We start from the raw sequence: 27,895 nt of genomic DNA on the forward strand, positions 1-27,895 counted from the left end.
TTTTCCTGCTGCTTTCAACCTTTTCCTAGCATTGCTGTCTTTTCCAGATAATCATGCTTCCTCATGATGTGCCCAAAGCAGGACAGCCTTGTTTCATCATTTTTGTCTCCAGAGATAATTCAGGTGTTTGATGCCCCAGGCTGATGGCACTGGAGGTTTCCTAGGCCTGGAAGGATAACATTGAAACAAGGAGGAAATAAGTACTTGCCATGAAGTGGGATATCATACATACACACCCCAGCCAATAAATAACTGGCTGCTAAAGAATGTTGGTAAATGAACAATTTTAACAGGAGATCATCTAGACTCAAGGTCCATTAAATTCTAGAAATTTCACAACAAGGCTATAAGACCCAGATTATATTGAGTGGAAATTATCATCACTGGGATTTGGAAGCAGATTTAGGAGGCCCTCCCTGCTTTTATGGCCTCACTTTTGGGTGTCTCTGTGATTTGTAATCACCAGCCAGCCCTGAACACTCCACAACTTAGTGGATGTGACTTATTCGCAGTATGTTGTTGCGTGGCTGAGGTACACAACTGAAATTAAATCCTGGACTGAATGTGCCCGGAGAGATTTCGCCAGAACCATACTGATTGAACAGGCAACCTGCAACCAGAAAGAAAGGGCAATAGGACAGCTCCAGAACATATGGAAGGCCGTGGTTCCTGCCATTTTTTAAAAGCGAACATCTTGTAACTGGATTAATTGAGTCATGTATTTTGAAGCCAAAGGGGACAAATTTCATTATATGACCTGCTGCAAAACACAGGCCAAAGAATTTAATCCTATACAAAGCAATATGTTCCTTTCCCTCAGGTGAATCATTTCCATTCCATTGCCAATTTACACGGGTCTGAACTATAGGCTTCTACGACTACTCTTTCCTCACAGTATAGCTTACCGTGGCAGTATAGCACACATACTGTATTTGCAAAGCGAACTTGAGGGGGTCAAGGTTCTAGATTGTAATTAAAATGAGATGATAGGAAACAGGGCAGGGAAATTGAGGTCAGAGAAAGTAGCAAGGTACTGGAGGAAAGTGGCAGAGGCTGCAAAACAAGGGGGCAAATGACTCGTTTCCAAATAAATGCAGCCCAATGGCAAGCATGACAGAAAATCCTCTTGCTTGTTGTCTTAACAGAACTGAACATTTTGGCCCTGAGTAATTCAATTATCTCTCTAAGAAGAAAGGGACACCCCAAATGCCAACCTATTGATTCTCTGTTTTATTTTAATTTACTCTTAAATGGGATTTAATGGATGATTCATATAATTTTGGTTTTTGCTCTCAGTCTCTTCTCCTTCTAGCAAAAGGCATGGAGTGCAAATATTTCCCATTGTAATAGGATACTTGTGCTATAGTTAATTCTTTCCCCCCCACCACCTCAGATGGCTCTGTGTGGCCTAACAGAGCAGTAATTCATAAAACAAAGTGTGCTGTTTATATACCACCCTATAACACTTAAAGAACTCTCTGGGTGGTTTAGAATTTAATTATGCAGGCTACACATTAACCCCCCCCCCCCCGTGCAAGCTGGGTACTCTATTTACTGACCTCAGAAGGATGGAAGGCTAAGTCTGCCTTGAGCTAGCTACCTGTGCCCATTGGGATCGAAGTCAGGTTGTGAACAGAGTCTTGACTGCAATACTGCAATTCAACCACTGCACCATGAGACTCCTTTAAAAACAGAGAAACATCCTAGAAGAAAGAGGGCATGACATCATAGCCTTCAGGTAGTGAAGCTCAATTGGCAAGGCAAGTCTTTATTCCGTACAGGCAAAGCCCCCTCCCTCCATGTGCTTGTCTTAGGCTACAGCTTCCAGGGTTGCCTCCTATCAACTGGTGAAATGTCCCCATCTTAACGCATTTGTATATGTGGTGCTTTGCATAAGTCATTACTTGTTGAAGTCATCAAAGGATTTCTATTGATAAATAAACTTGCCTCGTGGGTGCAAATTCCCTCAATTTAGATTCCAAATGTTTTGAATTTTTTCAGTCCAATTCAAAAAGGTTTTCCTTGGTCAGCCTAGAAAACTTGAGCTCTGAAATCAGAGTATTTTTGAAAGGCAGTAGGTTCCCAAGTCTGAGACAGCTTCAGTTCAAACTGTTGCACCTATTTATCAAATCTCCCCTTCTTACTGTCTTGAATTTCAGCAATACCCAGCAGGTTTCCTCCATAAGAGACCACAGTTACTTGTTTGCTTTTTGCTTTTTTCATTTAATGTCATCATTATACAATAATTGTTGTTGATAAATTTTCCGCATTAAAATCTATATTGCAGGAGCAAAAAAAAAAAAATACAGGAAGGAGTCTAAATTAGAACATAATTTTATGCTCATACATTGCTTTTATTCAGCCCCAATATCAAAAGACTCTTCCTGTTTTGAACTTTGCATGGGGGCATGCAGCTGAAACAATGAAGATTCTGGAAAAAAAATAACAGATTAGGAATCTGAATGGAGTGAATGCCAAATTGCAACAAACATTTAATCAAGGTAAGACACCAACATTCTGCCTCCTTCCACAATTCTGGACGATTCAACAGAAAACAAAACTTGTGTAGCTCCACAATATGAGAGATGCTGCATAAAGTAAGCATATGCCAATATCTACTATTTCTTGGGTGAAAAATACTGGGTTTCCTTCTGTGTATTAGAGCCAGGCTACCCACTCCTCCCATCATGAGCATGCTGTCAAAATGAGCACCCCAGGAGAATGTCATCTTTCTCTGTTGCAATGCTTAGAAATACTTCCCGCATACAAATTTAACACATCACAGTAAACCAGAATTACTGGGCTTAACACCTGAAGCAGTCTACTGGTGCATCCTGCTGCATTGCTCTAGTTGCAAGCAGGAGTAACTAAACAAAACCTAGATCTTCCGCCTGTGACTTATCATGATATCTGAACAACCAACACAGTTCAGTGTCGTTTTAATTTTGTGCCATGTAACAGGTGAGACAAGAGGGGCTGCTAGATGTCAACATCACTGTCAACAGGCAGAAGATCTGGTTTCACCCAGTTGTTTCCACTTGTCAGGGACTGATTGAGCCATGAGCACCAGCGATCTGTCTTGCTTATGGTAAGCCAGAATTCAGGGACTGAGCTTCAATATAATCTCTCCTCCCTATTGAAAGGAATCTTCCATGAGACAAATAACTTCTCAGCCCTCCATACAGCATGTTTAACTTTGAAGAAAGATAAAATAAATCCCAAGACCTTGTGGAATCTGGTTTGCTCTCCCCAGATTTGTCTGCCATGTTTTGATCCAAGGAATACTTCAGTAACATTCAGATCCAATTTTTTTGGCTTTACATCTGACAGCTTTTCCCATTCTGGTATTATATTCCTACTTACTTTATAATAAGTGTGTCTAATTATCCCTGTATATTCATATATTTGTTTAAATTAGCCTAATGAAAATCAATGCAAAAAAAAACCCTTCCTTTTTGGCAAAAAAAATTGTCTTCCATGTTGTTCCTTTTGGTGCTGTAGGAATAGCCACCCAGGTCACAGAGGGTGAACACTTCAGCAGCCGTAGGCTGCTCATCTAGAAAAATGCAGTATCTCCAGAAGAAATAGTGCATCTTAAAGGAAAGGTGTATTAGCTCTGTACAATAAGCACTCAAAAAGCCCTGGCTGTGATGGCCTGAGACAGTTTAATGCCGTGAAAAAGCAGGGCAGGCAGAAAGTCTGTCTTGGCTGAGCTGCTCAAATTGTAGAGGCACTGGGTCACCATTCAGCTGTTAGAATCCTCCAGAAGGTCTGCGTAGGAAGAAGCCCTAGCAATGGCATGTGTACAGGGCACAGAAGGGGAGAACCGAGCACCAGTACAGTCATATGAATGGAAGCTTAATTGGCACAACTTTACTTTAGTGGAGGAAGCATCAATAATTAACCCAGTTGATCTCTCAAGACTATTTTCACAGAAAGACCTGTAATTTAAAAGCTATAATTAATTCAACGGTGTGTTTGTCTTCCTCCTCTGTTGTTTGTATTTACTTGTCCAACTGCAGACAGCTTAAACTCTTGATCGGAGAAATAGCTGAACAAAAAAATACCCCCATGCAAACAATACCCAAGATGAATACTGACAGCAAGCATGGTCATTTAAAACTGAAACAGGAGGAAAGGGGAGAGGGGGGGTTGGGTCTTTTTTGTGCTTTGTGTGTCTTAGGGCATGGTTACACTATGAAAATAAACTGGAAGATGGGTAAAGGTTTTTGAAATTGGTTCAAAGTCACATAATAGTCACATTGTTTTTTGACTGCTGCGTGTGTCCTCTTGGGAAAACTTTTAATCCATTTTTAAGCTATGACATGGACCTTTTAAATGATTGCAACTGAGGCTTTGTTTTACACCTGCCCTCACACTGTCCACTCGCCATTGCTGCTGTGATGTTATTTTTAATATTTCTTTTAAAAAATGTTTATGCCTTTCAAACTGACATGATATAAATAAATAAATGGAAAATAAATAAATAAAACTGCGGTTTCCTGTGCCCTGTGGAAGCCAGGAGTCTCTTCTTTCAGTAAAGTCTTAAAGTGACAGCAGCCTTCACTCCTTGAAAACTTCTGAGTGAAGCTGCTCAGGGAAGACACACACACACACACACACAAACAGAGGGGAGCAAGGCAGCTGCCACCGGCAACAGGGAAAGACAGAGAAATTGAGAAGACATTGACAACTAAGCACCAGAAGCTCTAAGCTTGTGAAGGAGGGAGCACTTTCCCCCCTGGTGCTAGCTGCCATCTTTTGAAAATATATTTCAAACTGACAATAGAAATGGAATAAAATAGATAAGACACAGGCTTAGGGACAGATGGACACACAAACACACACACACAGAGAGAGAGAGAGAGAGAGAGAGAAAGAGAGAGAGAGAGAGAGAAGTCTGGTGGAGAAGGAGAGGAAACTTGCAACAGGTCCTGGTGAGACAGAAGGCACACCAGTGAGTGGTGGGAGTGGCAAACCCCACAGGCACAATTTACGTATTCTCATATGCCAAAACGATTCAAACAAAATCAATTTGACAAGTGTTAAAATAAATAACCCTCTTGCTGCCCAGTAAAATATCTTGCTTTTGAACCAAAAAACATACTTCCTAGATGGGAAAAAGCTGACCTTCCATGTGTGTCATGTAGTCACTTTTTTTAAAATCCGTTTAAAACATTGTAAACCCAATTCAAATACAAGTGTGTTTATCCTAGTGTAGCCATGCTGTTAAATGGAAGAATGGTAGTCATTCTTACGAGAAAGCAAAGTTTCATGTGAGAGGCATGGTTTAATCTGTGTTGCCTCTGTTATGGAAACACACTTGGAGTGTGAAACTGGTAAAACACTCCTTAAATACCTCACTTACCTTGAAAACCCTATTAGGGTGACTGTAAGTCAGTTCTAACTTGATGGCACATAACAACAAATATATAGGTTAGGGATGAATTGTGAAAAACATTTTATGGAAATATAGGCTCCCATCTTTCTTCTCCTTCCTTTTCCTAACTTTCAATATATGGTTTTTCAGGAGTTTCCAAAAAATAATATCAGTACTATATATATATAGCTCAGGCATATGTATCTACCGGTATATACTCTTAATACATAACTCTTAATACTTAATGTATAGGCTGTATGTAAAGCTCAGGCATTATATATAAATATAAATAAATATATAAATTATATATCATATATATATGACTTTAACAGTTTGTGACTTTAACAGTTATAAATTATTATAAGTATAAATTATTAAATAAGAAGAAAAAACAACTAGCAATTATAAAAGCTTGGCAAATCTTGATAGAATAGTGATAGAGACACTGGTCTTTTCTGGCACACGATAACAGGTCTAATGAATAACGGATACTCGGCGCCAATGTGTATTATAGGCCCTAAGGAATGGACCCAGCATTACAAGGCATTATTCTCCGATTCTAACCCCCAGGACATCCAACTAATAGCAGTTATGGACAATCTCCCCTATTGGCCACTAGTCTCAGTAAAAGAGGTGAAAAGTCTTGTACAACAATTGAAAAATAACAAAACACCAGGATTGGATCTTTTGTCTCCAGAACTCATAAAATCTAACATTAGCTGGTGGGCACCCTTGCTAGCAGCCCTGTTCTCATTTATTGATCGAACAGGCATACTACCTATAAGTTGCAGTACATCTATAATAGTCCCTATACAGTGGACCCTTGACTTGCAGACGGCTGGACTTACAGACTTTTCGAGTTGCAGACTTCTCTGGCTGCAAAATTTAGGTTCGACTTGCTGCCGGAGAATCGACCTACAGACCAGAAACAAAACTAAATGGAACAGAAACAGAACAAAAACGATTGGTTACAGATTAATCGGTTTTCAATGCATTTTGGGCCAATGGAGACTCGACCTACAGACTTTTTGACCTGCAGCCACCATTCCAATACGGATTAATTCTGTAAGTAGAAGGTCCACTGTACATATAAAAAAGGAGTTAAAATGATCCTGCCAACTACTGGCCAATCAGCTTATTGAGTGTAATAAACAAGCTCTATGCCAAACATCTCAGCAATGAATTAATCAACTGGATCCAGGATGAAAATATCATGGCAGTAGAGCAAGGAGGATTTAGTCAAGGGCGATCCACTCTAGATAACTGTTTTGTACTAGCTCACCTGATCGATAAATATGTTAAGAAGAAAAAGTTCACGTTATATGCAGCATTTATTGACCTGAAGGCTGCATTTGACTCTATACCTCATGTACGCCTGTGGGAAAAACTATATTCCACAATTATAGATAAAAGACTTCTCTTTCTAATTAAATGTTTCTATAATAATACCTGGCTAAGAGTATGCTGTTCCAGCAGTGGGCTTCTTACAGATCCTATAAGATCTACAAAAGGATTCAAGCAAGGCTGTGTCTTAGTTTCAATTTTATTCAACCTAAATGTGAATGACATTTTGAGCATTTGTCTTTTCCAGCATTCCATTCCCCCAAATTAGCAACAAAATCTTTCTCAATCTTACTATACACAGATGATGCAGTGCTGCTATCCCAATCTAAAGTTGGTCTGAGAAGACAAATAAGGGCATTCTCAAACTATTGCCAGCAGGAACACCTAGAGGTGAATTATAGTAAGACCAAAGTAATGGTATTTGCCAGATGCTTTAGACTCTGCAAATGGTCCTTGAATGGACAACCAATTGAACAGGTCAGAGCCTTTAAATATATAGGTGTGGTTTTTCAGACATCAGGAATATGGACAACTCAACAAGAATATGTTGTGGAAAAAGCTTTATGCACCATAAAAATTCAAAGATAGTTTTTCTATACGAATGGCCACAATTTCATACCAGTAGTGTTGGATGTCTACAGAGCCAAGTTGTTAGCACAGATGCTGTAAAGGTAAAGGTAAAGGTTCCCCTTGACAATTTTTGTCCAGTCGTGTTCAAATCTAGGGGACAGTGCTCATCCCCGTTTCCAAGCCATAGAGCCAGCGTTTGTCTGAAGACAATCTTACGTGGTCACATGGCCAGTGTGACTTAGACATGGAACGCTGTTACCTTCCCACCAAGGTGGTCCCTATTTATCTACTCGCATTTGCATGTTTTCGAACCACTAGGTTGGCAGGAGCTAGGACAAGCAACGGGCGTTCATTCCGTCACTTGGATTCGATATTATAGCTGAAGATTTACAGGCCTTACAGCACAGAGGCTTCTGCGGTTTAACCCGCAGCGCCACCACATCCCCCTCAGATACTGTACGGGAACCTAATTTGGGCTAATACAAGCTTAAAATCAATAGAAATTGGTCAACATTTCTTAGACAAATATTTGCTGTACTCAACTGTGTGCCAAATGCCTTTTTGAGGATGGAAAGCAGCCTTTCCTCAGTATACACACAGTCCTGGCTCAAGATATTTAACTTTTGGTTAAGACTGAAACTTGTTCCTTCCAGTCTGCTCTCCTTTGTTGTGGAGCATCCTCATGAGAGTGGATGAAAGATGTGAAGTCTAAAATACATACTATAGGGCTGTCACCTTATTTCCTATTAACTATTGGGTATAGCAAAGCAAGAAACCTACTAGAACAGTATTTATATGATACTGAACACCAAAATAATTGTTCTGTTACTACTAAATTCTGTCCCTGGTACAAATACTAAGTGATAAGCCATCCAAAAATAATGGCAAAATATTTGTGTATGATGACAACTCCCAAATACAGATGGGCCTTTTCACGTGCAAGACTTAACGTTATACCTTCAGCACTACTTGAGGGTTGTATTAAAGGAACCCCATTACAACACCGCATGTGTCTTTGAGGTGATAGTATTGAAACGCTTGCCCATGTTTTATTGTTCTGTTCTTTTTACAGAGAAATGTGCAAAGAGTTAATTTTCCCTTTGTTAATCAAGAAGCCAGGACTTTCATCCGAATTCTATGTACCTTTTCTTTTTACAGACCAAGATAAACAAGTAATGGCACAAATAGCCAAATTTTTAGTAGTAGCAATTAAATTAGGCCAATTATGGTTGTAAAGGAGTAATCTTATATAGTTTTTTCTGACCAATTTTGGTTGGTATAGTTATCCAATGCATATGTATTTATCTGTTATTTTGACTCAGATGTGTTGATTCTGTATCTTTGTAGATTTTATACTTACTTTGCTATGGCATATGGCTAATGCAAATAAACATTGATTGATTGATTGATTGATTTAAAAAAATCCTGAGATGTATTTATTAGAAAATCAACCAGAATAGTCTCTCTGTCATCGCAAATGTCATGGGCAGAAAGGCACCAATTGACCCAGTCATTCACTATTTCAGAGTTAGGACTATGTCATTGTGATGTTTACCCTCATGGCCCCTGCTTGTTTCACCAAACCAAGGGCTAATGCTACATATCCCACAAGCTGACACCAATTTGTTGCAATACCCACGTGCCCCCTGTTTATTATTCCCTCACAAAGGCGTACATCGCGTTCTCTTCTCGCTGCCACCAGTGGATTACTTCAATTCACAATATAAATGATGAATGTCAGAACACTTGTCTTGTGAACAGAAACAGAACTTATTTAATGAAGTGAAGCAGAATGAGTAATAACAGATGTTTATCAGTACTGAGTATACATAAGCAATTCATCAACAGTTCCCTCAGTACATAGTCCTTTTTGCTTGCAATTTCATAACCACCCACTCTACCTTTTTTCCTAACTAGCCCTCTCTTTCTGATTAACCAGCCCTATCTTCTACTTCAGACTCTCATCTCTGACCCTCTCTGACTGAACTAACTCACTAAATTTTTTCTTATCTGACTCACCCCTCCCTTCTGGTTTCTCTGGCTCCACCTCCCAACATCTCCCATTTGTGCAGGCTAATTCCATTACATATATGGGAAGGCAGGGTGTCCGCTACAGTCATGACCCCTTAAGAAGTCAGGGAAGGATGTTGCTGGCTGTTGAATAACTCTCTAACCAAAAGCTTGAAAAAGTTACTTTTTAGACTTCAACTCTCAAAATCCCCAGCCACCATAATCAACAGTTCTTCCAAGGTCTTTGCTAATTTACTTACTGCAAACTTGTAACTGGTTTGAGGTAAATAACAGAAGCTGTAATTACTGATATTTTTGTCCCATCACTGGATATCTTGGCAGGGGTGTCAAACTAATTGAATGTAATTCCCATAGAGATGTTCTAACCTGTTCCAGACTGACTAGAGCAGAGGAAATCAGAAGATACTCAAAGATGCTGATCTATATCAAGTTAGTTGTTGTATCTCCCAGCGAAATCAATGGGAATCACAGTTTGTTTCCTTTGGCCCCTAAGTGTAGAATTGGAGGCATATTGGATCAGATGAGAGACATGTCTGGACCAACATTCTGTTCTTGTAGCAGCCGGGCTGGCCCTATCATGAGGCAGAGTGAGACGGCTGCCTGAGGCTGCAAATTCAGGCTGTCATAAAGGGCAGCAAACAATTAGATACTCAGATTGTTATTATTGTGTTTTACTGGATGGAAGATGGGTTCACATGCTTCATGTGCCAAAAATAACCTGGCAGGGTTTGAATAACTGTCATTTGACTTCGGTGGTGAGAAGTGTTGTTTACTCTTCTATCTTAGACAGCAAAGTATCTGCCCCTAATGCAGTGAACAAGCAGTTACCAAGGAGGCACATACAAACATGATGGCAACAGCATGCTCCCCTCTCGTGTGCCATAGCAACAGGGATACATGGAATCATATGACTGAAGTTGTCAGGAAGGTAACAATACGTAAGTAGACAAGAGCTTGGTTTCAAAATAAATATGAAGCTTTATTGAAAATAAAGTTGTGGCAGAATGAGATGCCCTGCAAAGGTGAAGGAGAAAAAGCCAAAGGTGTGATTTCCTTGAGCAAGAGCATTGATGCTGCATTTTTTAAGATTCAAGCAAAATGTTTAATTCATTAACAGTCACTTCAGCTGTTTAGAATGCTTTCAAGACAAGTAAACAGACCAGCTACACCTTGCAAAATTCAAAACAGCAAACAGACCTGTTTCCAGATAAATCAACAATTACATTGTATCAACTGAAATATGGTAAGCATCTGACAAGATTAAAAATGTGTTGGCCAAGGAAGAAATAATCTCATTCATTCGTGTGAAGGATATTACCTGGAATACAATTCGGAGACATATACGTACGTAGCATCATGTGGTGTTCTCATACATAAAATTATTCTTTGCACAGGACTTGCCTCACTGACTGAGAATATTGATGTGATTAAAATGTTTGGTACTGAACAAAGGTTGCATGGGGATCAGACCGTGAACAGAGGGAAGTTATGTGTTATACTAGCTTTTCCCTGAAACTTTTATTTAAAAGGGGAAGATGGTAATTTTAATATGAAGAGAAAAAGAAAAAAAATAATCGTTTTGGTTTTTCTGGGTTTTTCGGGCCCTTTGGCCATGTTCTGAAGGTTGTTCTTCCTAACGTTTCGCCAGTCTCTGTGGCTGGCATCTTCAGAGGACAGCAACCTGTGCTCTGGTGTAGTTGGCTTGGGAGTGCCAAGCCAACTACACAAAAGTAATCATTTTGGGGAAATGATATTAAACAGATGTGCCACACTTTGTTGAACAAGACGAAAATTACATGAACTGAGTAATCTCACAGACTGGAAAATTTATTTTTTGGACTACAACCCAGAGGCTGAAATCCTGTTGCACAGTTGCATAAATGGCATTACTTTTAGAAACAAATTGCCATAAGAAATCCACATAGACATTATCTGTTGCACACTCAGTCACACAACTAAGTGTGCAACAAATAATTGCTGCACCAATTTCTTAACAAATGGCAATTTCTCTCTAAATGTTCTGCTGCTGCATAATGGCACAAGATTTCAGCTGTCGACTCCCTCGTCAGCATGCCCACCAGCCAGGCTACCTGGAGTATTCGGGCTGTTGTAGTCCCAAAGAAGGAATGTGTCCAAATTCTAGCTGTGACACATGTCCTATGTATGAAGCTGTGCATCTTTGACAATTGCTCTGTTACAGTGGATGTCTGTAGAAACCTTAAAAATACAGAAAACATTTGGGAAGAAGGAAGTATAAATTGATTCCCAAAAGGGGTGAGGGGGAGGGGAGCAGAACATCACTGCTTGTTAATCTGAATATAATATCCATACATTAATATAACTGTAATGTGTTTGTGTTCAAATGCCTATTGATAAGAATTATTGAGTTTCAAAACCAGTCTTGAGTATCTATCCTGCTCTGAAATCGAAATTGGCAGGTGCACATTTTCTCATCATTTCTGTGCTATGACAGGTTGGAGTGAACCTGATGAAAATGAATAAGGAGCTGGAGCAGATTTCATACAAGTAAACAGTAGAATATTCAGAGCTTTGCAAAAAAAAGTAGGAATGAAAAGATGAACCCAACTGGACACCAAATTAGACAATACGAGGAAGATGCATGAACAGTGGGAAGCTGCCACTTTGGATAGGAACACAGCAGAGAACAGGTGCCGCTTAACCCTTTCCCCTTCTTTCATTTGTCTGCTCAAAATTGCTGTTCCCAAGCTGCTTTGCTCACTGCAGGGGAGAAAGTACAGCAGGCCTGCTTTCTTCCCATCAGCTCATAGGAGGCCTCATTCTGAGCAGAAAATCAGCAGGACAAGAGAACTCTTAGCATCCCATTCTTCCACCCTTAATCACAGCTGGTAACAAAACTTCTCAATTTTACAAAAAAATTCTTTTTTCGGGGACTGTACTTACCTCCAACACAATGGCTGGTCTGGCTCTTAACTGAGATAGGTAACATACGGTTGATCTCGCCTCAGAGAGTGAGAGAGTGCACGCGTAGTTGTTACGGTGAGAAAAAGAAGTCACCACCACCACTGCTTTTAAAATCAACTGGCCATACTGGATGGTATATTCTGGGAGTAATACTCAAAAAAAAAAAAAAACCTAACCTTCCCCATTCCTATGTGTTACTGTTTAGACAGCATCAAAGAATAGGTTTCCAGTTCTTGCTGTGAATCTCTCTCTGCAGCCACATCCCATCATCTGATGTGGCGCCATTTAAAGAATTCACAAGTTGTTTTTCTAGGACTTCACTTATTAGACTGCCAGGAAGTGCTTGGGTTTCAGTGTTCCATATAAACAATCTCAAACTCTCCCTTACAAATATATGTACTGCCAGCTATCATGGGCAAAAGACACAGGCAAATGTCAGCCACATCAATAAGAAGCTCGAAAGCTCTCCAGACATTGGGAGGTGGGGAGCGTGGGTGTGATATCCGGTGGTGCACAACCAGCTTCTGCTGTAAACTGACAAAACCAGGTCTACTATGTTCCCCATTCCTGACCTGAAAGAAAACTCAACCGAAAGCAATAGAGAGAGTGTGTTTACAAAATGCAGTGACTCCTGTTTGTAAGCATATCTGTACTCTCCCCTTTGATCTCCCTTTTGCGCTTGTCACATTTTTACAGTTGAGGCACTTTAAATTTAATCTTCAGAGCTGTAAAATTTTCAGAGGGAGGGAATAATCAGTGATGAAATGGTTGTACAGCCCCTATAAAACTCAGCCTTAAGCTATCTTGCTACACCATTTCATTAGGAACCTCTGAGGTTTTTTTGTGTGAGAGAAACATAGCACCACAGGCCTCCTGTAAATCTAACTTATGAAACACAGCCTGTTTCATACCTTTAAAAATAGCTCTATTTTAAATCAGCACCCTATCCATTTCTTATGGAATTTAGAGCCATTTTACCCATGATGTTTTTCCTGCACAGATCAAGACAGGCACTGTATAGGTTTTTAAAACTCTGGCCAATGTATATGCTGGTTAGAAATTCACCACCAATTGCAGCTTCCCAGTAAATGCCTTTACAGCACATACATCAACATACAATATTGGCTCATCTGCGCATTTGCACCAGATATCTCTTCCGGTACCAGACATTTACTTCCGTCTCCATTAGTTCTTTCATGCAGCAATCAGTAACTTCCATGGTAGATTATGATATTCATTAACAGGTCTCTTAATAGACACAAAGCTACGTGCACCTCAGTTTTCTCTCAGCCTCCTCAATTATTCTCTTTTTTTCCCCCTTAAATTCACTCAAGGGAACTGGACAGACTGTTCTGAATACTAAACTTCTCAGATTATCTTTTGACAGAAAGAAATGGGGTGGGATCCCACCATACGGCTTCTCTTCCATTTTCTCTCTGGAAAAAAACATTCCTCAACACATCCATCTTCCTGGATCTCTCTCCTGTGCTGCAGTGGCATGAGTGCCAGAAACAAAATGGTCGTGCTGGAAAGTTCTCTTTTGTTTCCTTGAGGTCAGTGTGTAATCTCTCCAAGCTTCTGCTCCAAGCACTCAAGCCACCAAATGATAATGAAATCCTCCTAATCCATCTCCTGGGGACCGAGCTGGCACCAGCACCCTGGAGGCAACTGGCAGTGCATCTTATTACTAAGCTAAAAGCTCCCCAGTGTCGCTAGATGATTGTTTTTTTGGATGCGGAGAGGGGTGTGGGAGTTCCGCATCGTCTGCAGTATCTGTTCATTCCTTCCTGCTAAAACAAAGCCCAAGCCACAGTAGCTGGAGGGAAAATGTGTCTGTGTTTGGTCTGAATGTGTGTCTATTTGGAGAGGGGAAAACAAAAACCCATTACTAGGTTTATGCCCTCTTCATCCTACATATCAGCCAGCCCAAGAAGAGAGGCATGTGATGAATTGTAATTACCTGAGAATCCCAAGCATATTTTCAAACTCAACCAACAGTGCTCCTGTTCAGGGGGCTGTAGCTATTCTGAAACAGAATCACGGACATGCTTTCCAAGGCTTGTAAAACTAAGGATTGGATTTCAGAAGCTGTGAAGAGAAGGGATTTTTCCCCCTCCTTCTTTCCCCTCTCTAAACTTTCCCCAGTGTGCAGTTTGCACTAAATGGCCAGAGTTTGGGCCGGGCTGACAGTTCTCAAAGTACTAAGTGTTACATTAACCTTATTCAGACAGGGCTTTTGTCGTAATATTCAGTTACAGCCTTGCTTTCACATCTTCATCACAAACCATTTTAAGGCATTGTTGCTTTTTGCCAGTAAGATTGTGTCATCTTGGTATCTCAGATCACTGATATTTCTTCCGCCAATGTTCCCTCCTTCTTCATCTGATTCTAGTCCAGCTGTCAGTGTAATAATATTCTATGTACAAGAAGATAAAATGGTGCCTTGTGTGTCACCATTGGGTATGGGAAGACATTCTGTTTCTCCATAATCTGTTCTAACAGTAGTTACTTGTTCCAAGCAGAGAGTATGTATCAAGGCTAGATTCATACAAATTTCCTTCCAGTTCCCAAGCATTCACCAGTGTGCACTGCTTACCTAGGGTACTATGAGATCATAAAATGTACTTATTTGTTATTTGTTTGTATCTTGCTTTTCTTCCAGTGAGGTCAAAGTGGCATATATGCCTGTCCTCCTCCCCACATTGTTGTCATGACAACTCTGTGAGGTAGGTCAAGCAGAGGGAGTGTGATGGGCTCAAGACCAGCCAGTGAGCTTCATGTGTTGTTGCCATATTGACCAGATGACTGGCTTTTACTCAGTTTTTAGGCATGCCACCTGGTGCTTGTTCAGACTCTCAATTGACTTGGATTTCATGTTTTCATTTAAGAAAAGTAAGTGTCTACCTTTCATAGAACGTTTCATCATTACTTTCTTGACTTACAACACCCAGAATCTCAGTAATTGTAGTCCAACACAGCTACTGATTATTCTGACTGAGGGATTCTTTATACTAGTCCAGAAATTAAATTATCAAAGCTCTGTTATGAATCTCACTCCCTACTGCGTGTAGACCACATCAGTGAAACAAAAGAACAAGTGGTGAGGTAAGAGGTTTGGGATAGAATTATTTCCCCATAAAGAAGTGGAAGCAAAATATGTGAAGCACCACACTGGATTGGCACTTACACTGAGAATCAGAGGCTATTGCTATTATTATTATTATTATTATTATTATTATTATTATTATTATTATTATTATTATTATTATTATTATTATTATTATTATTATTATTATTATTATTATTATTATTATTATTATTATTATTATTATCATCATCATCATCAGCAGCAGCAGCAGCAGCAGCAGCAGCAGCAGCAGCAGCAGCAGCAGCAGCAGCAGCAGCAGCGTCGTCATCATCATCATCATCATCTGCCATGAAGTCACTTCCAGCTTATGACAACCCACAGATTGATAAGGCAGAATCCTATTGGAGATTTACAATTATATGTGCAATTGTTTAAGTTGTGCCAGCCAATTGCTACTGATTAATGAGTTGTCACTTTCATTCCTTGTCATGCAGCAAGTTCCACAACTGGCGCATGATGAGGAACGCAAGCAGCAACTCTTTAATTAGTGGCAGTTGGCTGTCATGATTTACGCAATTACATTTACACTGGCATAAATCCTCAGTAGGTCTCTGGCCAAAGAATTATATAATTGTAGATCTAAAAGGGATTTCAAGGGTCATCAAATCCAAACCCCTGCCAGAGGAGGACATGTAGTAAGATGCATAGGATCAGGGCTTGGAGAAGTTCTTTTCTTTTCTTTCCCCCTTATAACTCCCTCAGCCAGTGTTCATTCCTTTGGCTTCATTACTTTATATCCACCATCTGCAGGCAGCTCTGCAAATACATATCAGCTGTTTACAAACCATCTAGAACCAAGCATTCCACAATGTAATATTGACCCAGAACTGTAATTACACATCTGTGAGATCCTGTCAAACTGCAGATGGCTTCAGTCATTGGCTAATAACAACAGATGCCTTGTTTCTTATAAAACAGTTGGGCAACAAAATGACATATTCTGCCTTGTAACACCAGTTCTATAAGAGCTAGAAACTTACCCTGTTGGGGTAGGACAAGTTTGGAATCCAGACCAGCAGATGGGCTAAGCAGGCAATGGATGTCATACCTAAAGTCCAGGCAAAACCCAGCCAGCCATGTAGCAAGCCAGTGTAGTGATAAAAAGTAAAGGTAGGTAAGTTTGGATATTTTCTAATTATAATTAAAATTTCAAACTTTATATCTCAGGGAAACCAGAGCTTTCCCTGACTGTTTCCCCTCTTATTTCTGTAATCTGCCCTACTTCTCCCTTGCAAATCAGATGAGAGTGGGGAACTCTTGTAGTGTTCTCACTGATCTGTTGAGAGAAGTTGTGCCATCAGTAAAACCAACTTAAAAATAAACAGTAACCATCTCGTGAGAATATTGCTAGACATTCCTGTGCATGGCAAAATGTTATTGACCAAAATCCTGTTGTATAATTTACACCTGTCACTGGCAGAGGGAAAATTTCAGTAATTAAAAACTTCCTACTTCTTTCCTGGATGTCTAATCAGTCTCCTTGTATGTGAGCTGTAGGAGACCTGGGATGAAAGGAGGAAGTCTTTAACTACTAAAAATCTCCTAGCCAGATGATATTCCTGACATGGGACAGTTTTTGGCAACCAATTACTTCCTCATTTTGTCCCAGGTATTTCATGGCTTACAAACAATGAAACTAGTTACACACAACTCAGATAAGCCATGAGACAGGAGTTCATATGCACCAGTACAGGTCAGTAATGTGCATAGCATCTTTATGTGTTTCCTCTCTCCCCATTTCATCCTGAAAACAAATCTGTATCATAGGTCTGGGTGAGAGTACTAATTGACTCTGAGGCAAACTGTTAGGCACACTTGTGGATACAAATTTGTTTTCGTGTTAGTTTTGTGAGTAAGCTGGGATGTGAACTTGGATTTCCCAAGTCAGCACTCTGACCATTAAACTATACTGTTTCTCTCATTATCTGTGATGCCAAGATTGAAATGATGTGCTTAATGTGCATGTTGTGCAAATTTGTCTCTGTGCAAATCAGAATAACTGGATTAGAGAACTGGAATAGGGGAACCCCTAGCCATTGGCGTTTATGCTTTGCATAGGTGGGACAGGCAACTGTGGCCCTCCGGATGTTGTTGGACTACATTGCCTATGGCCAGCATATAGTTAATGCTGAGGGCTCATGGGAGTCACAGTCTAATATCTTTTCTCATTGTCAGGAACACTTTCTTCACAGAAACCCTGTGGTGAACAGCAAATTTCAGATAAATAATTAATTACAGACAAAATATTCATCACTTTGATTAAGTCAGTTATGCCCTCTGCTGCTAAACTGCATTACTGGCCTATTTTCCAAGTCAACATTAAAAGGATCTAGCCAAATTCTGACAGTCATAGAATCATGCAGTTGGAAGAGGCCTATAAGGCCACCGAGTCCAACCCTCTACTCAATGCAGGGATCCAAATCAAAGCATATCTGACAGATGGGTGTCCAGTTTTTCTTGAATGCCTCCAGCATTGGAGTGCTGACCACCTCCTAATTGGTTCTATTGTTGTACTTCTCTAATACAGTACGTAGAAAGTTTTTTCTGATATTCAGCCTAAATCTGGCTTCTTGAAGCTTGAGCCCGTTATTACGTGTCCTTCACTCTGGGATGATCAAGAACAGATCCCATCCCTCCTCTGTATGATAATTTTTCACGTATTTGAAAAGTGTTATCCTATCTCCCCTCAGTCTTCTTTTCTCAAGGCAAAAACATGACCATTTTGTTCAGTCTTTCTTCATCGGGCTTGGTTTTCAGCCCCTTGGTCATCATTGCTGCCCTCCACTGAACTCGCTGCAGTTTCTTGGCATCCTTCTTTAAAGTCACTATAATTCCTTTGGCATTCTACTCCTTTGTGGTGAATTATACTGTCCATAATAAGCCGGGTTAAAGGCAGAGAGATTAATTTTTTAATCATTTTGACAGTGAGCATAATTTCTGGTGAATCTTAAATCTCCTGTTCCAGGTGTTGCCTATCATATGAAGCCATCAAAACACACGAAGAGCGCTCTTGCTGCCTGTCTTCAGAGCCCACCCTTTGTTAGGTTACTAACAATGTCTATTTCTCTGTAAGCATCCTGTAATCCTCTTTCAGAAAATACTGTTTCCAAAGTCCGAGTTGTTCACTTATACCAAGATCTCAGTGGCAAAACCTTCAACTATAGTTCTGCTTGCAAAAGCATACATATCTGTGTATTTTTATCTGGATTTTCTGAAGCATTCCAGTTTTGTTCATTCCCCTTAATTTGTGCGGAATCTTTTGCTTCGTACGCCACAAACGGAGGGAGCCATGTTTTTGGAACAGGCATCTGCAACACTGGGGCTTGTAGCTAGGCTATACAGTTTATGATTTTGAAGCACTGGCCTATGTAATCTATTCTGAAAAGGCTGCTGACAGGCTTCCTGCCAGTCCATCCTTACTTGTTTCAAATTAACATTGTTGGAAGCGACTATTCAAAGGCTCTTTACTGTTACACTTCTGCCCTCTAGAGGAGAAGAAAGTTGGTGCCTTTTGTTTGGCAGATCAAGATTAAAATGAAGACGAGAACCAAAACATTGATGCTTCTTAGAACTAGGTTTCCTTGAGTTTAATATGTGAGCAGTGTCCTGGGCCATCGGCAGGTTTTTATTTTACGTTAAAATGATCCTGCCTGGACTACCAATTCTGTCGAGCCAGAACAGCCAAGAGCCAGCTGAGCTGACACTGGGGCAACCGAGGCTGTGTTCCTGCCCTAGGAAAGGGGGAGATTAGTTAGGACCACTCCTATCATCTTGACCAGGTTTTATGCCAGCATAGTGACTATGTCTCTGGACAAGGTGTCAGTTTGCATTAAACACCTCTTCCCTTGCTTTGTACCCGTTTCTGGCTCTTCTATAGCAGATCTTAGCCAGAAAAGTGTTTCTGCTGGCATTCCTTCTACCCAGGGAAAGGGGCAGTGAAGATGGGTCATTTTGGGCATGTGGAAATCTCTCCCTCCCATCCTTTACCTAAAGGCTGCTTGCTATAGGACAGGGTAGCTCCCTGTCGAAGATGGGATTGCCTTTATCTGTGGACTTGAATGAATCCGGAAAGGTAGGAGATTATGTATTTATTTCTTGTGCCATTTTTATGTCAATCAGAAGCAAGGGACGTGGTGGCGCTGCAAGGTTAATGCCTTGCCTGTTCTGCATGACGCAGATCTGCCGGTGGGAAGAGCCCCCACATGTTTCATGCAGCACTGAAGGGCTCCATCCCATGGCATGGACCTGCTTCTTGACACCCTTCTCGGCAGAACCGAGAACCCATGACTTCCAAGGCTGCGTGAAAGTCTTTGCCAGCCCTGCTCCTAGCATATCTCCAGCTGCCTTGGACGAGCTGCTTGGTGCAGAATGGCTTACTCAATGACCACCTCATCCAGAAGGTCCTTCTCTGGATGAAGACAAAATCAGAGAAGCTGCAGTTCATGGGAACCACGTTAATTGACTGAGGTGATTCAGCTCAGCACCGTACAAAGGATACATACAGCTGAGCACCTTCATTCAAGTTCTGAAGGAAAGAGCTGAAGACCAGCATCCTGATGTCCGTCACATGGCTCTGAGAAGCTTGGGCCGGCTTCTCCTTTGGAAAGCAGATCAGGTGAAAGGACAAAAGAAGGCAATTCTTTGAATATTACAAAGGATCTTTCTACACAACACCATGGTGGTGGCTGAAGTTTTGGAAGCATTGACCCTGGTTCTTCAGCACCTGAAGTGGGGGAAAGTGGCCTTCATTTTCGATATCTGTTTGAGCGTCACAGCATTCTTGTCTGATGTACGTTGGCAACAGACTCCCCCCCCCCTTCAAATACCCAACCCTTTACCAACTCTACTTAGGAGAGCTGAGCTCTTCCTCAGCTTCTCTGCCCCTTTAAAGCTTTGTTCTCCTTCATCCTTCTCCCGCAATGTTATGGAAGAACTCAGCTTTCAGTGCGACTCATCCCCTTAGGATCCAATGAATCAGGAGACCTTTATCCTTCCCTAAGGGATATCACAGGCATGCAGGTTGCCATAGGTTACCACTAGTTAAATACCCTCCTGAGTGTGCCTGAGGGTAGCATGGCAGCTAGCAAGCACCTGAGGAGCAGATGACTGTCGAAGCTCCCAACAAGACTCCTGGGCAAGCCAGCCACACTGCTGAGATCTGTGCATGACCCCTTCACCTCTGGGGAGTGCGCTCTCTTTGACAGTTGCCAAGATGCCTCTCTCCTTCCCACTTCTGGAGGGAGGGAGGTCAAACACAAGGGTTGCATATCCTCTCCCCTGGATGTGACTTCCATTCCATGCAGCCTCCCTTCCCCTAGTTTAACCCAGATCTGCAGGTGGAACCCCTCCAGAGCATAAAGGCATCGCCTCAGCCTTGCGCAAGCATTGCGCAGATGCCAGTTGAGATTCCCAGAAGATGACTAGGGTCACACTTCCCCTGGGAGGTCCTGCTTCCCTCCTTGCACACACACTTACACTACGCTGGTTGCAGGAGTGATTTGGCCAAAGATGAGGCCATACACCAATTCAGAGGCCTTCCTAAGCCTTGGAGTGCCTTTTGGAAGCCAACCGGAGTGGGAGCAGAAGCTTCTGCAGGTAAGGGTTTGCTCATCTTTCACCTGTTACTGGCTGGAGGGGGGGGCAGGGATATATTTGACAGCCCAGGTAGTGCTGGGTCTGATCTCTTCTCCATTGGCCCAATGGGTAAAATAGAAGAACCTATGAAGTCCTATGCGTTCATCAGCAAACGTTTAGGATTACAGACATTTGTTGAAGAAGACTGGGGACGTGGCAGAGTACAGCCCTTCACCAGTGTTTACCCAGGAGACCAAACTGGTCTATTTGGGCTCTCCGGGTCAACAGCCCATTGGCTTCTGACTAGATCAAGAGAGTGCTTACCTGTTTTGACTTCAGATCCTGTGATAAGTAATATTCTCAATTTCTTAAAAAACTTATTTTCAAAGGGCATTTTAAAGGCATTTTGGCAGGGGAAACTGTGGTCGTGGCATCTTACAAGCAGACATCAAGGACCCTGTAATCCAAATGTCTGGCTTCTGTCATTCTGTCCTCCATAGTTTCTGAGGAGTCCCTGAAAACTATCGAGGACGACAGCTGGAGCCAAAATCTGACCATAGAACTGGAAGATCAGATGCCCAGTTACGCCGATGGGTCCCTTGAAAAGGTTTGTTCTCCAGTTTCTCATTAAAGCTGAAGCCCTATTGCCTTCCATGAACAGGACTAAGGTTTGCGCAGGTAGATTACAACACCCATGTGGCTTAGCAACCTTCGGAATGGCACCGCCACACCAGGTAACAATACCTGGTCACTTTGTCAACTTTATAAATATCTGGTCCAGCAGAGACTTTAGGGAGAGTCATCATGTCTTCAAGAGAGGAAAACAGCTTGCCATCAACGCAGAAAAAGAAAGAAGAGAAGACCCAGGAAGACCTTTCCTCAAACAAGACAACCAGAGCGAGGAAGTCAATTCTATTTCACTGCATATGTTGCGGTTGCTTTTGTACTGCTCCACGGAAATCACCAGTGACCCCAAGTTATGACGACTCTGAAGAAGATATGAAATTGGAGGCTGTAGCATACAGCCCTGCTCTCACCTGTCCGTCACAGCTGGGCAGTGGAACATCAGCCAATGAGGGGATGGAGGGTGGTGCAGAAGGGGGAGGAGCTGGAATATATATAGGGGTGTGTGAGGTGTGAGAGGGTTAAATGGAGAGATTGATAGATTGAGAGTTAGTGATTAGCATGTTAGTAGGCCTGTGAGTCACTGGAACCAGTTGTATTGGCTCTTGCCTCTCCATTGGACTATTTCAGTGACGTGGAGAGGGGGGATTTGCTCCTTGGGTAACAGCCTATCCTCCATATTATTCTACCCAGGCTTCGTGCTCTGGAGAGGACACTCCAGCTTTGCATACAGTGTCGAAATAACACAGGAACTAGCAGTTACTGGTTATACGTTTTGCTCGATTGGCATAGAGCATGATGCCAGGGGCTACTTCTGATGGTGGGAGAGCCGAAAAACAGATCAATAACCCTGCACCGTGCAACAATCAGAAGAAAACATCTGCCCTAAAGCTGGGAACCTGGAATGTTCGGACAATGACCCCTGGCTTTTCTGACAACCTGCAGGAAATAGACGACATGCGCAAGACAGCTGTTATCGACATTGAACTGAGTAGACTGCGGATGGACATTGTTGCCCTGCAAGAGACGAGATTGCCAGACATGGGATCTGTCAAGGAAAAAAACTTCTCATTCTTCTGGCAGGGAAAACCATTGAACGAGACCAGGGAATATGGTGTTGGTTTTGCGGTCAGAAATACTCTGCTGAGATCCATTGTTCCACCTACTGTGGGGAGTGAAAGAATCCTGTCTCTGCAGCTCCAGTCATCAGCGGGATTGGTCACCCTCATCAGTGCATATGCACCAACACTGTCATCCACAACAGAAGTCAAAGACAAATTCTATGATGATTTGGCAGCTGCTATCAAAAAAGTCCCTGAGAGAGAGCCGCTGTTCATTCTCGGAGACTTTAACACTAGAGTTGGTGCTGATCACAACTCTTGGCCCACCTGTCTAGGCCGTTTTGGCATTGGGAAGATGAATGAAAATGGCCAACGCTTGCTGGAGTTTTGCTGTTATTATGGTCTTTGTGTGACCAACACGTTCTTTAATACAAAGCCTCAACACAAAGTTTCCTGGAGACATCCAAGATCGAAGCATTGGCATCAGCTTGATTTGATCCTCACTAGACGTTCTAGCCTATCTAGTATTACGATCACACGCAGTTATCAGAGTGCTGATTGTGATACTGATCATTCCCTGGTGTGTAGCAGAATAAAACTGCAAACAAAGAGATTGTATCACACTAAAAAGGAAGGAAGGCCACGTATAGATATCAACAAGATTCACAATCAAAGAAAAGTGGAGGAATTTGCCCAAGCACTTCAGGAAACCCTTCCAGGCCCGGCTCATGCAAATGCACCTGAACGATGGGAACACTTCAAGAACGCTGTTTATAACACTGCCTTGTCCACATTTGGCAAGAAGACCAAAAAGACGGCTGACTGGTTCGAAGCCCATTCGGAGAAGCTGATTCCAGCCATCGAGGATAAGAGGAGAGCTCTAGCAGCATACAAAGCCTGTCCTAGTGAGTACAACTTGCAGGCTCTTCGAGCTGCTCGTAGCCAAGTCCAACAGACTGCCAGGAGATGTTCAAATGATTATTGGCTTCAGCTCTGCTCTCAGATACAGATAGCAGCAGACACAGGTAACATCAAGGGAATGTATGACGGTATCAAGCAGGCTTTAGGTCCAATACAGAAGAAATCTGCTCCCTTGAAGTCTACTACAGGCGTGATCATCCAGGACCGAGCACAGCAGATGGAACGCTGGGTGCAGCACTACTCTGAGCTATATTCTAAAGAGAATGTAGTAACGGAAGAGGCACTAAATAACATTGAGTGCCTGCCTCTCTTGGAAGAGCTGGACAGTGAACCAACTTTAGCAGAAATAAAAGCAGCCTTGGATTCCCTTGCCTCTGGCAAGGCACCTGGAAAGGACAACATCCCCGTTGAAGTTTTGAAGTGCTGTAAAGAGATCATCACCACTGAGTTGTATGAACTCTTTTGTCTTTGCTGGAGAGAAGGTGGAGTACCACAGGACATGAAGGACGCAAACATCATCACATTGTATAAGAACAAAGGCGACAGGGGTGACTGCAATAACTACCGTGGTATCTCTCTTCTCAGCATTGTAGGGAAGCTGCTGGCCCATGTTGTGCTGAAGAGACTTCAGGTGCTTGCAGACAGAGTGTATCCAGAATCACAGTGTGGTTTTCGAGCTAATAGATCCACCACTGACATGGTATTCTCCCTCCGACAGCTGCAGGAGAAATGCAGGGAACAACAACAGCCACTCTTTGTGGCCTTCATAGATCTCACAAAGGCCTTTGACTTGGTTAGCAGGGACGGAGTTTTTAAAATACTTCCCAAGATTGGATGTCCACCTCAACTCCTTAATATCATCAGGTCCTTTCATGAGGAAATGAAGGGCACTGTAGTTTTTGATGGCTCAACATCAGATCCCTTTGACATCCGAAGTGGAGTAAAACAAGGCTGTGTCCTTGCGCCGACCCTGTTTGGGATCTTCTTTGCTGTCATGCTGAAGCAGGCCTTTGGAACTGCAACAGAAGGTGTCTATCTCCGGACTAGATCAGATGGAAAGCTCTTTAATCTCACTAGATTGAGAGCGAAGACCAAAGTCCAACTGAAATGCATGCGGGACTTCCTCTTTGCTGATGATGCAGCCATTGTTGCCCACTCTACCGAAGACCTCCAACAACTCATAAATCATTTTAGCAAGGCCTGCCAAGACTTTGGACTAACTATCAGCCTGAAGAAAACACAAGTCATGTGCCAGGGCATGGACTCACCTCCCTCTATTACTATCTCCATGCAAGAACTGGAGGTTGTTCATGAATTTGTGTACCTTGGCTCAACAATCTCTGACACTCTCTCCCTAGATGTCGAGCTGGATAAACGCATTGGGAAAGCAGCTACCATGTTCTCTAGACTCACAAAGAGAGTATGGCTTAATAAGAAGTTGACGGCATACACCAAAATCCAGGTCTATAGAGCCTGTGTCCTGAGCACACTCCTATACTGCAGCGAGTCCTGGACCCTTTGTGCACAGCAGGAGAGAAAGCTGAACACCTTCCATATGCGTTGTCTCCGACGCATTTTTGGTATCACTTGGCAGGACAAAGTTCCAAATAGAGTAGTCCTAGAACGAGCTGGAATCTTCAGCATGTATACAATATTGAAACAGCGCCGTCTACGTTGGCTTGGGCACGTTGTGAGAATGGCTGATGGTTGGATTCCAAAAGATCTCCTGTATGGAGAATTAGTGAAGGGAAGCCGCCCCCGAGGGAGACCACAGCTGCGTTACAAGGACATCTGCAAGCGGGATCTGAAGGCCTTAGGAATGGACCTCAACAGATGGGAAACCTTGACGTCTGAGCGTTCAGCCTGGAGGCAGGTGGTGCATCATGGCCTCTCCCAATTTGAAGAGACACTTGTACAGCAGACCGAGGCAAAGAGGCAGTCCCGAAACAAGCAAAACCAGGGAGCTGGACAGGGGACAGATTGGATTTGTCTCCAGTGTGGAAGGGATTGTCACTCTCGAATTGGCCTTCTCAGCCACACAAGACACTGTTCCAAGACCTCCATACAGAGCACGATACCATAGTCTCTCGAGACTGAAGGATGCCTACGATGGAGGCCTGTGAGCCAAATAGCCAGTGAGGGAAAAGTCTGTGTGTGCTATAGTGAATGAGAAACCGTGATTTACAACTTGATTAACTACCTGTGATTTACCCATTTTCTTTTGTTAAATCAATAAACAATTTTTGTTTTGGAAGAAACACTTGTCCTTTTTGAATATTAAATATAAGTAGTGGCAGCAGTTGAAGAAGAGTAGTGAGCACTCCTGGAGGCCTGAGTTGGCAGAGGCATCAGAGTGGCCCGCTACAGACGCATGACGCCATCATCAGAAATGGAAGATGAAAGGCAGCTTCATCCATCACTTTGTCAGTGGCTTGTGCTTAGAAAGCCAGTCCAGCAGATTAGTGACCAACATCTGCCAGTCAGATATACCAGGGTAACAGTGGGAGCTTCTCCAGGCCACATGATGGTTGTCCAGCGACTTCTCTGATGCTTTTGCACGAGACTCTGGGAATGGAAGGGGTTAGGGTGGGGAATAAAGTTTGGTTCTCTTTAAACCTTCAGTATTTTGATTGTGATCCTCAGCCCATAAGCATTTTAGTTGAAATGTCAGTGTTTTTGGATTCATTAAGGCAGCACTCCAAGATATATGGAAACATCACCAGAAATGGCCCGTCTGTTTATCCTTCTTTTCCCACTGTGAGCAACACTATAGGTAACTCAACAGCAGTTCAGTGCTGGGGAAGGATCCACCCCAGTAACCAAGACTTTGGTATGATACTGACAGCTGGTCCCTACCTCCACACTATTAGGGAGCAGGCTGGGTAGGTGGGGCTTGTCAGCCTTGGAAGGCAGCCCATCTAGGAGAAGGAAAACTCCAATTTCAAACTTCCACTGCCTTGTGGCTATATCCACTCATGGAAAAGGCTTCAGGAGTTAACCTCGAGGCAAAATCCGGAGCCAGATGTTGGGAAACTGTATGCTTTTACAATGTGTATAGCAGAAATTGTTTTGGGCGCAGGTCAGTTTCCAGTAAGGATGATCATTAACCTGCTGTCTATTGTCTCTGGGTAATGTAGTTAAAGTGTCTACCTCAGGAATGTTTACATTGTCTGTGTATTTGGAGTTATCTGGGTCTGTTTACTATTAGCTATCTGTTTACCAGCCTGTCTGTTTACCAACCACTCTGTTTACTGATGCCTTTGTATTCAAGGAAATTACCTGGCTCTGTTTACCAGCACTCTGGTTATTCTGGCTGTGTATTCAGGAAATTAAATGCCTCTGGTTAAAATAGTATTGATTAACTAGAGCAAATGTAGTAGGGGATACAATAAAAGAGGAGGAGGCGAGAGATCGAGAGGTACCCTCTGAGCAGCTGCCTTACGCCTGAGTGTCTTGTCTTTTCCTTTCTCCTTGCTGGTCGAGGAGAAAGATCCCGCCCTGAAACATACCCCTGAGCGCTCGTCTCCTTTCTCCTTGCTGGTCAAGAGGGGAGGGAGGCTTCATCTGCAGATCCCGAGACAGGCTTCATCTGGAAGACCCCTACTTCCCCTCATCTTGCAGATCCCAACAGCCAGAGTCCCGGAGGCATTTTGTGTCATTCTGTCAACTCCTGCAACATTTCTGGGACCAGTTGTATTGGATCTTGCCTTTCCATTGGACCATTTCAGCGATGTGGAGAGGGGGATTTGCTGCTTGGGTAACACCCTATCTTCCATATTATTTTACCCAGGCTTCGTGCTCTGGAGAGGACACTGCAGCTTTGCATACAGCTTCAAAACAACATGGGAAGTAGCAGTTACCAGTTATAAGTGCTCGATTGGTGTAGAGCATGACGCCAGGGACTACTTCTGACAGTGGGAGAGGTCATTGCACCTCACTAGGTAGCTACCGCCCACCTTAAGTTGGGCAGCCCCCAGCCAGTAAGGTGCTACCTCACATGGTCTGTTAACCTCACGGGGTGCATGGGGTTTAGGGTCAAAGCCAAAGAGCAGATCAATAACCCTGCACCATGCAACAATCATAAGACTTCTGCTCTAAAGCTGGGCACCTGGAATGTACGGACAATGACCCCTGGCTTTTCTGACTACAGCTTTTTCTGACGACCTGCAGGAAATAGATGACAGCTCTCATCGACATGGAACTGAGTAGACTGCAGATGGACATTGTTGCTCTGCAAGAGACGAGATTGCCAGACTCGGGATCTGTCAAAGAAAAAAACTTCTCATTCTTCTGGCAGGG

General features: G+C 42.5%; 1 long non-coding RNA gene across 1 annotated transcript; it reads left to right on the forward strand.

Moving 5' to 3' along the window:
* Positions 1 to 1,742: 1,742 nt before the first annotated feature.
* Positions 1,743 to 21,842, forward strand: LOC144586880 (uncharacterized). Its single transcript, XR_013541953.1, has 2 exons — positions 1,743 to 10,368; positions 10,452 to 21,842. It is a non-coding gene; the product is annotated as an uncharacterized LOC144586880 (long non-coding RNA).
* The last annotated feature ends 6,053 nt before the right edge of the window (positions 21,843 to 27,895 follow it).

This window comes from Pogona vitticeps, chromosome 2 (assembly GCF_051106095.1).
Source record: "Pogona vitticeps strain Pit_001003342236 chromosome 2, PviZW2.1, whole genome shotgun sequence".
In the NCBI taxonomy this organism is placed as follows: Eukaryota; Metazoa; Chordata; class Lepidosauria; order Squamata; family Agamidae; genus Pogona; species Pogona vitticeps.